Here is a 15414-nt window from a genome sequence, read left to right on the forward strand (position 1 = left end):
AGCGCAAAAAAAATATATAAAGTGCAAAAGAGTTCTGAAAAAAAAAATTATACCTATCCTATGATAAAATGATAGCTATGCTGCCATAACCCCAGTATTTAATGTCAAAATAATAACGTATTTTTACTATGGGCCGGTTGGCAAGTGATTTCGAAAGGCAGGTGCAATCACCCACTAAATCAACCATATAAATAAATAAAAATCAAGAAATGGCAACAACATAATATAAACATGACTCAAAAAGCGCAAAAAATATATAAAGTGCAAAAAAGTTCTGAAAAAAAAAATATGATACCTGTCCTATGATAAAATGATAGCTATGCTGCCATAACCCCAGTATTTAAAGTCAAAATAATGACGTATTTTTATTATAGGCTGGTTGGCAAGTGGTTTCGAAAGGCAGGTGCAATCGCCCACTAAATCAACAATATAAATAAATATTACTCAAAAAGCACAAAAAAATATATAAAGTGCAAAAGAGTTGTGAATATATATATATATATATATATATACACGTATATATAAGTCCCACACAATGTGAAAAAATATATGTAACAAAATGTCCGGGAAAAAAAAGTAAAGAAAGTATGTAACTCAATCACAAAAATAAAATCAATCAATAAATGAATAAACTTATATGTAGTCCCACAAAATAAAGTGCAAAAAAAAAATTAATAATCGATGAAATCCTGTGATGGGTGAAACCAGACGTGCAAAGCTGCTTACCAAATATAATAGATCTCAGTACTGGAGATCTACATGCGCTCATGAAAAAGGTAACACTCAGGTAGTTTGCTCATAGGACCATCCATCCAGCATGGATCATCAGTACAGACTGTGATGTGTAGTAAAACCACTCCACTCAAAGGGTCATCCACCCATCATGGATTGTCAGCATAAGAATAGCCCCAGCATCCACATATATAAAAAACAAAGGAGAAGCCTCATGGTGCAGCAAGCTTAAAACATGTTTAATAATGGGGTGATGCACTTACAATAACAGGATATAATCCAACTCATCCAAGCAAAGCCACGAGCGCTGGCGGTAGGCGTGTGTGGTGACGTCACCCAATCAGACTCCACCTGGCATGTTTCACCCAAAAGGGCTTTCTCAAAAAAAGGCTACATTGGCTATATGGTAAATAAGTCAATTCTTTAGTTTATGGACAGCGGTGAGAATGTTAGTTACCTCCTGGTCTCTTGTCCCTAGAGTTATAAGAAGCCAAAATATTTTATAATTTACCACAAAATACCAGAATACAGTAAAACCTTGGAATGCGAGCATAATGCGTTCCGGAAACATGCTTGTAATCAAAAGCACTCTTATATCAAAGCGCATTTCCCCACAGGAAATAATGGAAACTCCGATGATTCCTTCTGCAACCATTTATTTATAAATCCTTCAGTTTATAGTCCATATAAAAAGATTATAGCAATGTGATAGGTTGTGTAACCATAAAATGTCCATCCACAAATGGCGCCTCCACAAGGGGATTAGAAGCAAAATCCAGCAGGAGCTACAGAGTATAAAAGAGAAGAGAGGCGCCTCTAAGTGTAGCAATATGGTTCCATTTAATGAAGGTTCAACATTTAGCAACTCACAAGGTTGGTGATGAAAAGAGACACATCTAAGTATGCAGGCATCTGGGGTAAAGCTGTTCACATAGACCATCCTCCGCACCGCTGGCTCTCACCACTGTCAGTCTGCAATCGTGACTGGGAAGACTACCCTGCAGTAGAGCGATCTGAAAGCGAGGCTTGAATCGCTCGTGTGAAAGGGATGATGTCAATGGTGGTGAGGAGGATGGTCTATGTGGACAGCTTTACCCCGGATGCCTGCATACTTAGATGTGCCTGTTTTATTCATCAACCATGTGAGTTGCTAAATATTGTATCTTCATTAAATGCAGGGCTTTTTTTCAGCTGGAACTTGGTGGAACTCAGTTCCACCACCTTTGGCTCAGGCCCTTTGCTCCCTGCTCTCCACTATCACTCATAAACAGAGAGGCCTGGCTTCCTGGGTTTTCCAAGTGTAGTATGGGGACAAAGGAGAGGCCGGTACCTGGGGTGCAGTGCGAATGCTGACACCCCCACTAGAGATGATCTCCATGCAAGTGGGAGAGGTGATGCCATCTACAGTGTAGGAGGAGGTACTAGAGAAGAAGAGGGGTAAAATTGAGATGTGGATGGGGGATGCAGAACTAAGCAGCTGTGGAAGAAGGATGAACTCTGCACTCTGTTTGTAGCCCACCCCTGAACTCTGCACTCTGTGTGTAGCCCAACCCTGAACTCTGCACTCTGTGTGTAGCTCAACCCTGAACTCTGCACTCTGTCTGTAGCCCAACCCTGAACTCTGCACTCTGTGTGTAGCACACCCCTGAACTCTGCACTCTGTGTGTAACTCTACCCCTGAACTCTGCACTCTGTGTGTAGCCCAACCCTGAACTCTGCACTCTGTGTGTAGCCCAACCCTGAACTCTGCACTCTGTGTGTAGCCCAACCCTCAACTCTGCACTCTGTGTGTAGCCCAACCCTGAACTCTGCACTCTGTGTGTACCACACCCCTGAACTCTGCACTCTGTGTGTAGCCCACCACTGAGCTCTGCACTCTGTGTGTAGCCTAACCCTGAACTCTGCACTCTGTGTGTAGCCCAACCCTGAACTCTGCACTCTGTGTGTAGCCCAACCCTGAACTCTGCACTCTGTGTGTAGCCCAACCCTGAACTCTGCACTCTGTGTGTACCACACCCCTGAACTCTGCACTCTGTGTGTAGCCCACCACTGAGCTCTGCACTCTGTGTGTAGCCTAACCCTGAACTCTGCACTCTGTGTGTAGCCCAACCCTGAACTCTGCACTCTGTGTGTAGCACACCCCTGAACTCTGCACTCTGTGTGTAACCCTACCCCTGAACTCTGCACTCTGTGTGTAACCCCACCCCTAAACTCTGCACTCTGTGTGTAGCCCAACCCTGAACTCTGCACTCTGTGTGTAACCCTACCCCTGATCTCTGCACTCTGTGTGTAGCCCACCCCTGAGCTCTGCACTCTGTGTGTAACCCCACCCCTGAACTCTGCACTCTGTGTGTAGCCCAACCCTGAACTCTGCACTCTGTGTGTAACCCCACCCCTGAACTCTGCACTCCTGGTATTTGATGCCCCTTTAAGACCACTCCCACTGAAATTTTGACCAGTTTTGGGAGGGGGTTTGGGGGGGGGGGTGTCGTGGTTGAGTTCTTCCGCCTTTTTTTTTTTTTTGAGAAAAAAAGTCCTGATTAAATGTAACCATATTGCTACACTTAGAGGCGCCTCTCTTCTCTTTTATACTCAGTTGTGACGTGACCCTGCTTGTATATCAAGACATCGCTTGTTTATCAAGTCATAGTTTACAAAAATATGTTGCTTGTTTTACAAAACGCTCTCAAGCCAAGTTACTCTCAATCCAAGGTTTTACCGCATCGATTTGTGGTTGGTTACAACCTCTAAATCAGAGGCTGCAATGATTTTGGTCTGTAAAAGTGAAATTCTTTATTTTTACCTTTTTGAGTCATGGGTTGATTTTCTGAAGAGGTTTCTCATGTTCACTTGGCAATGTGATTTTTGACTTTCATTAGGCTTAGTGAATGAGGTGAAGCTAAGTGAAATTGCATAGAATAACCAACCATGTGCAAGGAAGATTATAAAAACAAATAGGATTGTTGCTTACACATGATTGGACCATTGAAGTCAGCACAGCTTAATTTGCTAAGCTACATGAACAACCTAAACTCCTTCAGTAAATCAACAATGGTGTCCTTTTTTTTTTTCTTAGATTGTCGATGTTTGGGTCTGGTGAACAGACTTACTGAGATACAGGCAGCTTTAGGCTTCTGTTGGTTGTGGTAGGCTTTTGCTTCCAGCTGGTGCAAGCCTTTCATTCAAAATAAACATATCTTCCTAATCTACTGCTAGTTTGATAGCTGACTGGCAACTTTCGGCCCAGGGGGCAAGTACAAACCATAGGCCCATGGTGACTCTTTCCACCCTCCCTCTTCCTGGCTTCCTCCTGACCTTGATTCCAGGCTGAAGCTCCGCTCCAGGTACTCTACACTCACTGGCCGAATCCAGGTTACTGACCTGGCCAACAGGGTTTAGCTGAGACAGCTCAGTCAGGGATGGCAAGGTGAGGAGAGTCTTCAGTGGGGCATGGAACCGGCCTCTGTTCAGACACAGTTTACACCATCCATGCTGGGGGGAGGCCTGCGCTCTGTCCTTGTCTTCATCCCGCACTCAGTAGGTCAGCGGTGGGGACTTTTTACTTTTCTTTACCAGGAATCCTTTAGGCATGTCTGTGGCAGAAGCAGTGAAGCCTTTTTATAGGGCAAGAGCGCTTTAGGACATTTTGCTGCACTTGTGGCTCAAACTATTAAGAATCATTGAAAATCAAAACCAGCTTGCATAAAAACAAGAAAGAGTTTAATCAAAAGTCATAAGATACAGAAAAATGATAAAAGATAAAGACATCTAAAATGTATTCCTTGATGGATGGGATAGTAAGTGACTAGAATCTCGGCTCTTCTTCTTATCAAACAAAGCCAACCACTGGAAAGTCCACTTGCCTCTAGATGGAGATATCGCTGACAATCCTGAGGCTGATGGAAATGGGCTGGAGCTGGCGGCCATGATACCCGCTCTAGACTTGCAAAGAGCCTGTGCACCAGATGACTCGTGATGTCAGATGCAGCCCGACCACAGATGAAAGCTGCTGGGCTTCACAGCGCGGCCGGTGTCACGCGGTTGAGGAGACGTCTCAGCCTCACATCGGACTTGCTGAGCGCAAAGAGGGATGGAGGTCCAGGAAGCAGGTCAACCTGGCAGGCGACTCCAGGAGATGACGTCACGGGTGGTGACGTGGCTCCGGGCTGTGTATTATGGAGGAAGGAGATTCCTCACAAGTGCCTGTTAGGCGGTCACCAGACGCGTTTCGTTCTATAGAGCCTTGTCAATCGTATCAAGCCACAAGTGCAGCAATATGTCCTAAAGCACTTTTTTTGAGAGAAATCTTTTTCAAGTATATTGTTGGTCTCCCTCCCAAGGATACTCTCCAGCTGCTATGGACATTTAGCCTTAAACCTATATTTTTCATATGACAAGACACACACAATTCTGCTGGCGCCCGATCGTATTAGTATTGGTAGACTTTAAAGCTTACCTGTCCTCTGCCCATAATGGGCAAAGTAAGGGGTAGGAGGGACTTTCAGTAGACTGGCCTACTTTCCTCAAGCTCTCCTGCCACCCTGATTCACCCCTCATGCCCCCCCAATGTATAACCAGTACTTTCAGGTGTGGGGGAGCGTGCAACATCCCCCCTGTCTCTCCACAATGCATCAAATGGTGCTTGAGTGGCCAATATTTAATATATTAACACTAGGGGGTAGAGAAGGTATGAATTGTCCTATGTACACTTTGACTAGCTCAGCTTTAAAGGATAACTCCACTTTCGTGGTGCAAAAAATAGCAAATATATATATATTTATAGTGTATATAATATGAATTTTATGGCTAGTTTCCACTGAGCGGTACGGTACGGTTCCGTTCGGTACGGTACGCAATTTTTGCCGTTTCCATTGTGAATGGTACCCTAATTCCGAACCGTACCACTTTTTTGGGACCCTTTCGTTGGGGTACCAAACACAGGGTGGAGCTACACTCTGCAGAACTTGGATTGGTTGACAGAGAATCGTCGATCACTGCTTTCCGGCTACCCCACGCCTATCATGAAAGGGTACTATTGGCGGTGGAAACGCAAGGTGTACCGTACCGTACTGAACCGAACCGTACCATACCACTCAGTGGAAACGAGGCATAAGTGCAGCGCTTTCACATAAACGTACAGAAAAAAGTCCTTTGGATTAGGTCATTAAAGGTTCAGAGTTGAGGATCCAATGAGTGCAATTTCCACATACAAAGGGATGCTGTAAAAGGTCCTCCACCAATAGAAAAGCACACACTGACCCTGACCCCACTTCTGGTACCAAGCGTTTTGTCACGTTTTTGGGGCTGTGTTCAATGTGTGCAAAGAGAGATCACACAAATACTTAAAAGTATAACATTTATCAAAAGTAATAACGCATAAAGATAAAGAAAATATAACAAGAACTTAACTAAAGTTGCTTGTTTCCACGGAGTCCCCCTTTAAGGCGTGGACGGGTAATCAAACCAGACCCTTGCTTGTTACATGATGCTGCTCTGGAAATGGGACTAACTCTTAGCAGCGTGGGCAGCGGTATTTAGACTTGTGTATAAGGAATATACCACCCCCAAGCCAACTCCCTTTGCAATATGACCCCTCAAGGACTTGACCAGTTAACAATAACATTCCTTTGGTATATGAAAAAGCTATGCTTATGTCCTTATATGGCTCATTGACAAGGATTTGGAGTCCTAGAATGCATTAGTGAGCCACTTTATTAATAAGGAAATATGTAATATGTAATTTCCCCAACAACCACTCTGCATAAAGTGGTCAAACACGCTCAATTAGACTCAGCTCCGAGCCACCGCATTCACAAGGACACCAGATGTCTGTAGCTTTCTCAACATAGGTATCTCCACCGAATGGAAGCCTCAGATCATGCGGGATTTAGAAATAGCCAAAACAAATACTCCACTGTGCAGTTTTACTCGTACCAAAAATGTATTAAAATACACCAAAATACAAACTTTGTATAAAAAAGATTGCATATCACTTCATAACACATTGGGAATGTTTCCAACCAACAAGATGGCCGACTCCTCTGCTGCCACATATAAAGTAGCATATACAAATGCCACTCAAATCATATTGTAATTGAATGTTAATAAAAATCACCTTTCCTTTTGAATCAACAGCTACTGTAATTTTCTGTAAAATGCAATGCAATATGGCTACCTGGAGGCATTCTGTACACAGAATGTGTACTGACCACACCCCCAGAAACATAATTTCCGGCTTGTGTGATTGGCTCACTGATTTTCCCAGAACTTCGCACTAAGATACAAGTCAGATTTCTGGCATCCCCTGCAACAATAATGTAATTTTTGGTGAAATACTCCCAATAGGAAATCACGTCACCCTGTAATTTTCTGTAACATGCAATGCAATATGGCTACCTGGAGCTGTTCTGTACACAGAATGTATACTGACCACACCCCCAGAAACATCATTTCCTGCTTGTGTGATTGGCTCACTGATTTTCCCAGAAGTTCGCAATAAGATACAAGTCAGATTTCTGGCATCCCCTGCAACAATAATGTAATTTTTGGTGAGATACTCCCTATAGGAAATCACGTCACCCTGTAATTTTCCTTATTAGAGCCCTGCAGGTGCAGCAGCTGATTGATAAATATGAAACCACTCCCATTAGATTACCTTACCACATGGACACAGACAAACACACAGGGATTTCTTCAGAGTAACAAAAGGTAGGAATCTGCAACAAAGTTTGGTAAAATCCTTGCAATGTACAGAGATCACCCAGAGGGGAATGTTTTTTTCACAACAAAAATTTACTGTTTAACCATTTCTGGATCTGAAGATTCCCCCCCCCCCCCCCCCTAATGACCAGGCCATTTTTTGTGATTCGGCACTGCGTTACTTTAATTGACAATTGCGCGGTCGTGCGACGCTGCACCCAAATAAAATGGGTCTGCAATAAAGACCCTGGCTGCTCGCAGTTTTCTTATTAGACTTTAGTTCTGCTTTACAAAAAATGGTAAAAAATAGTGTTTTTTCCTTTTTTTTCAGAATTGTTTTTTTTTTTTTATAGCGCAAAAAAAAAAAAAAAAAACGCAAAGGCGACCAAATACCACCAAAAGAAAGCTCTATTTGTGGGAAAAAAGGACATCAATTTTATTTAGGTACAGCGTCGCACGACCGCGCAATTGTCAGTTAAATTAACCAAGTGCCGAATCGCAAAAAATAGCCTGGTCATTAAGGGGGCAAATCCTTCCGGACCAGAAGTGGTTAACAAAAAAAAGCCTTTAGTATCACTTTAACACTTTATCACTTTTTTGTTTTTCCCCCATACCATAGTCTTATTACCTGTTGATTCTGCAAGTAGATGATTTTTTTTCACTTTCTGCTATATAACATTCCCAATAAAAAAAATGTAAAAATTCTGCTACATATTTTTGGTGAAAAAAATCCCAATAAGGGTATTTTAATTTGGTTTGCGCAAAAGTTATCATGGTTACAAACTAGGGTAAAGATTTATGTAATTTGTATTTATTTATTTATTTTTTACTAGTAATGGCGGCGATCATCGATTTTTAGCGGGACTGCGACATTGCGGCGGACAGATCGGACCCCTAACTGGGGACCAGTGATATTACTACACTACTAAAAATATGCACGGTTACTGAAATAATGACACTGGCAGGGAACGAGTAAACCCAAGGGCGATCAAAGGGTCAAGTGTGAGACTAAGGGGTATTTTCTAACTGTGAGGGGGGTGGGCTTGTGGAATCAACACAGAGACCTGTGATCCTAAATAGGAGGAACACAGGCGCTCTGTGCTGATTCCTGACAGAACGACGGTCTGTATAGGTACGGCGGTTCGCACAGCCGAGCCAGCCTGCCGCAGTATATCGGCGGCGGGCCGTCGGCAAGTGGTTAAAATAAAAAAGAGGTAATGCAATGATATTGCACAGAAAGGTCACTTACCGTCTCTACTGGTGGCCCCCCGCACATTTCTCCCTACTTCAGGTGTCTCCTTAGCAAGCCAGGTGCTAAGGAAGCACCCATGCGCACGCCTCCGAGCTGGGCTGTGTGCATCCGTAGACACACATATAGTCGGCAAGCCACACCCCCGCTCCCTCTTTACAGGAGGTTGATTGACAGCAGCATGATTCTATGGTTCCCGTCTCTCTCAGTGTCTCCTGTAAGACCAAGGAAGTGAGAAGAGTGGTGCAGAGACAGTGCTGGAGCGGTGACAGGAGTCAGGTGAGTGTTTAGGGATGGGTAGTAGAACAAGTAGCGGGGAGTTTTTTTACGCTAATATAGAGAATGCATTTATGTAAAAAACAAAATTTACTTTATAACCACCTTGATGTTACTTACAGACTGAATCATATATGACAATTTCAATTTAATTCCATAAAAAATTTGGCTGCCTGTACATACATACTGTACTGATACCAATAAATCAAATAAATTATCACTTTTTTTTTTTCGATATTTTATTTATTTATTTATTTGTTTTTTTGCCATATAAGGGATTTATCATGACTACATACGTTTGCTTTTTTTTTTTTTTTTTTTCTTGTATTATTTAATGTCCTGTATTAATTTATGATTGTCTTTTGTGACTGTTCCAAGTATTGAAATACCACTGCACTTTTATGTATATATGTAAATATATACATATGTTCAATAGTGTGTAGCAATCAGTGTTTCCTTCATTTCTTTCTTTTGTTCATACAGTTTGTTGACTTCGTCTTAATGTTTCTGATTTTATGTCATGATGAGAATTCTATTGCACCAAGTTCTGTCTCTGCAGCAATTACAAGACTGTATTATAAATAAAGCAGAAAATATACAATAAAATAAAAAAAATAAAATAAATAACTATTGTAAATATTTTCAGACCACATTGGTGCTAGTATTAAAAAGGGTATTGGTTTTCATAAATGTTATGTGACCTTACATACATACAGCATATACACAGTATACACAAATATACTAGCAACATAGTAACTAACATCTGTGAATATACCAAGACTGAGACCACTTAATAGTGCCAAAAGTTATGGAGAATCACCCAAAACTTGGTGAAAAATAGATGCATCAGGGAAAAGCTTTTTGTATATGGAAGGAATCTGGCCAGATTAAAGTGAAAGCCATTTTGCTTTAGGACTTAATCCATGGACATTGCTAAGTGGTTACACACGTTGAAGAGGAAATACCAGAGAATACAATTGGTGCTATGCATTACAGGAAATACTACTGGACAATGTTAGAAATGCTATAGGGCCAACAGTTTGTGGACACCTGACCATCGCACTTAGATGAGCTTGTTGGACATTCCATTTCAAAACCATGGGCAATAATATGAAGTTGGCCTCACCCTTTGTGGCTTTAACAGCCTTCACTCTTCTGGGAAGGCTCTCCACAAGGTTTTGGAGGGTGTCTGTGGGAATTTGTGACCATTGAGCCAAAAGCCAATTTTGAGGTTAGGTACAGATGTTGGATGAGCAGACCATTCTAATTCATCCTAATGGTGTTCAGTGGACATTAGACCACTTAAGTTCCTCCACACCCAATTCATCAGACCATGTCTTTATGGCTTTGTAGACAATGGCACTGTCATATTCAAGAAAAGGTCCTTCCTCAAATGTTGCCACAAAGTCAGATGAGAAGACCATTCCAATTCATCCTAATGGTGTTCAGTGGACATTAGACCACTCAAGTTCCTCCACACCCAACTCATCAGACCATGTCTTTGTGGCTTTGTACACGAGGGCACTGTCATATTCAGGAAAAAGGTCCTTCCTCAAATATTGCAACAAAGTCAGATGAGAAGACCATTCCAATTCATCCTAATGGTGTTCAGTGGAGGTTAGACAACTCAAGTTCCTCCACGCCCCACTTATCAGACCATGTCTTTGTGGCTTTGTACACGAGGACGCTGTCATATTCAGGTAAAAGGTCCTTTCTCAAATGTTGCCACAAAGTCAGATGAGAAGACCATTCCAATTCATCCTAATGGTGTTCAGTGGAGGTTAGACCACTCAGGTTCCTCCACACCCAATTCATCAGACCATGTCTTTGTGGCTTTGTACACGAGGGCACTGTCATATTCAGGTAAAAGGTCCTTCCTCAAAGTTGCCACAAAGTCAGATGAGAAGACCATTCCAATTCATCCTAATGGAGTTCAGTGGAGGTTAGACCACTCAAGTTCCTCCACACCCAATTCATCAGACCATGTCTTTGTGGCTTTGTACACGAGGGCACTGTCATATTCAGGAAAAAGGTCCTTTCTCAAATGTTGCCACAAAGTCAGATGAGAAGACCATTCCAATTCATCCTAATGGTGTTCAGTGGAGGTTAGACCACTCAAGTTCCTCCACACCAAACTCATCAGACCATGTCTTTATGGCTTTGTAGACAAGGGCACTGTCATATTCAGGAAAAAGGTCCTTCCTCAAATGTTGCCACAAATTCAGATGAGAAGACCATTCCAATTCATCCTAATGGTGTTCAGTGGAGGTTAGACCACTCAAGTTCCTCCACACCCAATTCATCAGACCATGTCTTTATGGCTTTGTACACAAGGGCACTGTCATATTCAGGAAAAAGGTCCTTCCTCAAATGTTGCCACAAAGTCAGATGAGAAGACCATTCCAATTCATCCTAATGGTGTTCAGTGGAGGTTAGACCACTCAAGTTCCTCCACACCCAACTCATCAGACCATGTCTTTGTGGCTTTGTACACGAGGGCACTGTCATATTCAGGAAAAAGGTCCTTCCTCAAATGTTGCCACAAAGTCAGATGAGAAGACCATTCCAATTCATCCTAATGGTGTTCAGTGGAGGTTAGACCACTCAGGTTCCCCTACACCCAGCTCCTCAGACCATGTCTTTATGGCTTTGTACGCGGGGGGGGCCCTGTTGTGTTCAGGAAGAAGGTCCTTCCTCAAACTCTTGCCGCAAAGTCGAAAAACACGCAATAGTCTAAAATGTCTTTGTATGCTGTAGTATTCCTTCATTGGAAATCTCTGAACTCAAAAACTTTTGGGGGGGATGTCCACATACTTTCAGTCATATGGTGTATGGAGTTTGTGAGGAACCCAAAAACTAACATCAATTGTTAAGCATAGTAATATCTGGGTGACATTTTGCCATTGTACCGTACAGATATATATATTTTTTATTCTTATGCTATGTAGCTTAGTTCAATGTCTACAACTATGTGTTGTATGCCAGCATATTATATAATTGTGATATAATATGTAAGCATAGTATGTAATCATAAGACTAAGGTAAGAACAGCAAAAAAAGTTTTCATTTTTATTTTATATTCTACTGTAAATAAACAATCTGTGAAAAAATAGGTACTGTTATACTTATGTCAAATCTTATGTCATTTACAAAGCTAATTTAATTATTATATCTGCTGTTTATGTAAAAAAAGAAAACACTTATTTATGTTTGATTATTTATTTTTATTTTTTTTTGTTTCTTCTAAAAAAATAACATCTTAAAGTGCAAAAGGATGAAGCAATACTGCATGAATGCATCCTTTAAGGTGCTCACATATGTTCATTTATTGTGGACTGAACCTTATAATATCAATGACATATCACATTTAAAGTTGAACTCCAGGCACAAAAAAAATTGAACCTTGAGTTTAAAATGGCTAAAAATATTCCAGGTGCATCAAAACAAAAGGTGTGCTAAGTCTTCCAGTTTGTTTTCTTTAAAGAGAATCTCCAGGCTCCCCCAAATAAATTAAAATTTAGGAGCTACAAATACTGTATCTGCTGACTTTTCTTAGAAGGACACTTACCTGTCCAGGGATCCAGCGATGTCATCCGCCGAGCCGATTCTTCAATTGGCCGTCAGGTGCAGGCGCTGGCTTCAGAGCCGGTCTCCTTCTGAGCATGCACGCCTTGTGAATGGTCCTGTAGCCTTCTACGGAGATAATGGGAGATAGAAGGGTAAAGCCGCTCAGGTGTGTGTTTCAGACCTGGTGCAGGTCGGATCCGTCATCCAGAAGCATAGGAAAATCCAAAATGTGAGACAGCACTCAGGATGTTGTTTTGTTGAAATCAAAAATTCTCTTTATTCCTCAAATAAAATGGACAGACAGTGTAACAGGCAGACGTGTCAGGTTGACGCGTTTCACGACATTGCTAGTCGCTTACTCATAACCACACTCACACACTCACACTGAGTGTGGTTATGAGTAAGCGACTAGCAATGTCGTGAAACGCGTCAACCTGACACGTCTGCCTGTTACACTGTCTGTCCATTTTATTTGAGGAATAAAGAGAATTTTTGATTTCAACAAAACAACATCCTGAGTGCTGTCTCACATTTTGGATTTTCCTGTAGCCTTCTACAGCATGTGATGTGTCCCAGAAGGCGCATCTGACCGGAAGTGGAGCGGATACCTGTCAGAACCAGATACCCACTCCCCCTCCCCCCCAAAAAGTGTAAAATGTGGCAGTGCAGAGGAGGGGGGGTGCAAAAAAGTGGAGCTTCCCCTTTTGGGTGAAGTTCTGTTTTAAAATAGAGTAGGATAGAATATCCTGTCTTCTGCCAGTATGGTGCAGAGAAGGAGCCTTGCGTGGAAGCAGTGGTCTCTCTGTAGACATATAGCATGCCATGCCCACAGGCGACCAGAGAAGGAGCATGCATGGAAGCAGTGGTCTCTCTGCAGAGATCCAGCAAGCCACGCCCACTGCTGAATCTAAGACAGAGCTTTTCAATCAGTAGGCAGCATGAGCTTTGCTGATTGCAGAGCTTTAGGTCTGACTTGTTTCCACATTTTGTTATTTTACAGCCTTATTCTAAAACAGAATAAATTCATTATTTCCCTCAAAATTCTACAAACAATACCCCATAATGACAATGGGAAAGAAGTTTGTTTGAAATCTTATTAGCAAATTTATTAAAAATAAAAATTGAAAAAAAAAATCACATGTACCTAAGTATTTACAGCTTTTGCTCAATACTTTGTTGAAGCTCATTGGCACCAATTACAGCCTCAAGGCTTTTTGAGTATGATGCTACAAGCTTGGCACACCTATTTTTAGGCAGTTTCTCCCATTCTTCTTCGCAAGACCTCTCAAGCTCCATCAGGTTGGATAGGGAGCATCTGTGCCCAGCCATTTTCAGATCTCTCCAGAGATGTTCAATCGGGTTCAAGTCTGGGCCACTCAAGGACAATCACAGAGTTGTCCTGTAGCCACTCATTTGTTATCTTAGCTGTGTGCTTAGGGGCTTTGTCCTGTTGGAAGATGAACCTTTGCCCCAGTCGAGGTCCAGAGCGCTCTGGAACTGGCTTTCATCAAAGATGTCTCTGTACATTTCTGCATTCATCTTTCCCTCGATCCTGAATAGTCTCCCATTTCCTGCCGCTGAAAGACATTCAAACATGATGCTGCCACCACCATGCTTGATTGTGTGGATGGTATTGGCCAGGTGATGAGCGTTTCCCGGTTTCCTCCAGACATGACGCTTGTCATTCAGGCCAAAGAGTTTAATCTTTGTTTCATCAGAACAGAGAATTTTGTTTCTCATGGTATACGAGACCTTCAGGTGTCTTTTAGCAAACTCCAGGCGGGCTGTCACGTACCTTTTACTGAGGAGTGGCTTCCGTCTGGCCACTCCACCATACAGGCCTGATTTTCCATCGAATCAGAGGATTGGATCGTATGGGATCGGGTGAAAATGGGCGGCCTGTTTTCAGCCGATCTCCCATAGATGAGAGCAGGAGTCTTACAGGTCCATCTCTGCACAGTGAGTGGGGACGGAGCTGTCATCCGCCTGCTCGGCGGGGATCTGTGGATCAATCCCCCCGCTGAGCAAAGCGCAGTCCTCCGGGCGGAAAACCTGTGTGAAAGGACCCTTACTTCCATTCATGATGATAACGGGAGCACAGACAGCAATAAATCCTAACAGATGTTCTGATCCCTCTCCAAGTTCTCCAAAACTAAAAACCTGTTACCTTTAGTTACACTTTAATAAATCAACCCCTATAATTTAGGAATGCACATTCATGTATTTAGATAATATTTGTTTAGTCTGGAGTTCAGCTTTAATTGCCTTAGACTCCTCTGGGTTTTCATGTCCAAATCTTCAGTCCTTTCAGCAAAATTAATAGCTGTAATCTGATTGGATGTGTTAAGCCACACAGCTATCTTTTGCATTTGTTTTCTGGGGGTTTTTTATGTTTACTGTCTTTTTTTTTTTAACAATTCTTTCATTTAAAGTACATATATGTAGGATAAGTCCTCTTTAACAGTTGAAAAAGACATATTACAGTTTGTATTTATTTATTAATTGTTTGGAGTTCATGCCTTGTGCCCTGTTTTTAATTCCCATCATTAAAATAACTTCTTTTCAGTGTTTACCTTATGATTTCAAAAAATGCTAGTGGTAAAAAAATAGCTTTGTGTGTAATGTGTGCTTTGTGGGAAATTATATATATATATATATATATAGATAAAATATAAATATAAATATATATATATATATATATATATATATATATATATATATTAAAAAATATATATATATATATACAGGGCTTTTTTTCTCAAAGAATAGGTGCAGGAACTTTCCCCTCTTCTGAGTCTCCCCTTGTCTCCACCCCCTACCCACCCCCAAGCACATCCCTTGGTCCCACCCCCTACCCGCCTCCCAGTACCGTCCCTTTTACAGAACACAGA

Source organism: Pelophylax lessonae (genome assembly GCF_965119305.1).
Source record: "Pelophylax lessonae genome assembly, chromosome: 2".
Classification (NCBI taxonomy): Eukaryota; Metazoa; Chordata; class Amphibia; order Anura; family Ranidae; genus Pelophylax; species Pelophylax lessonae.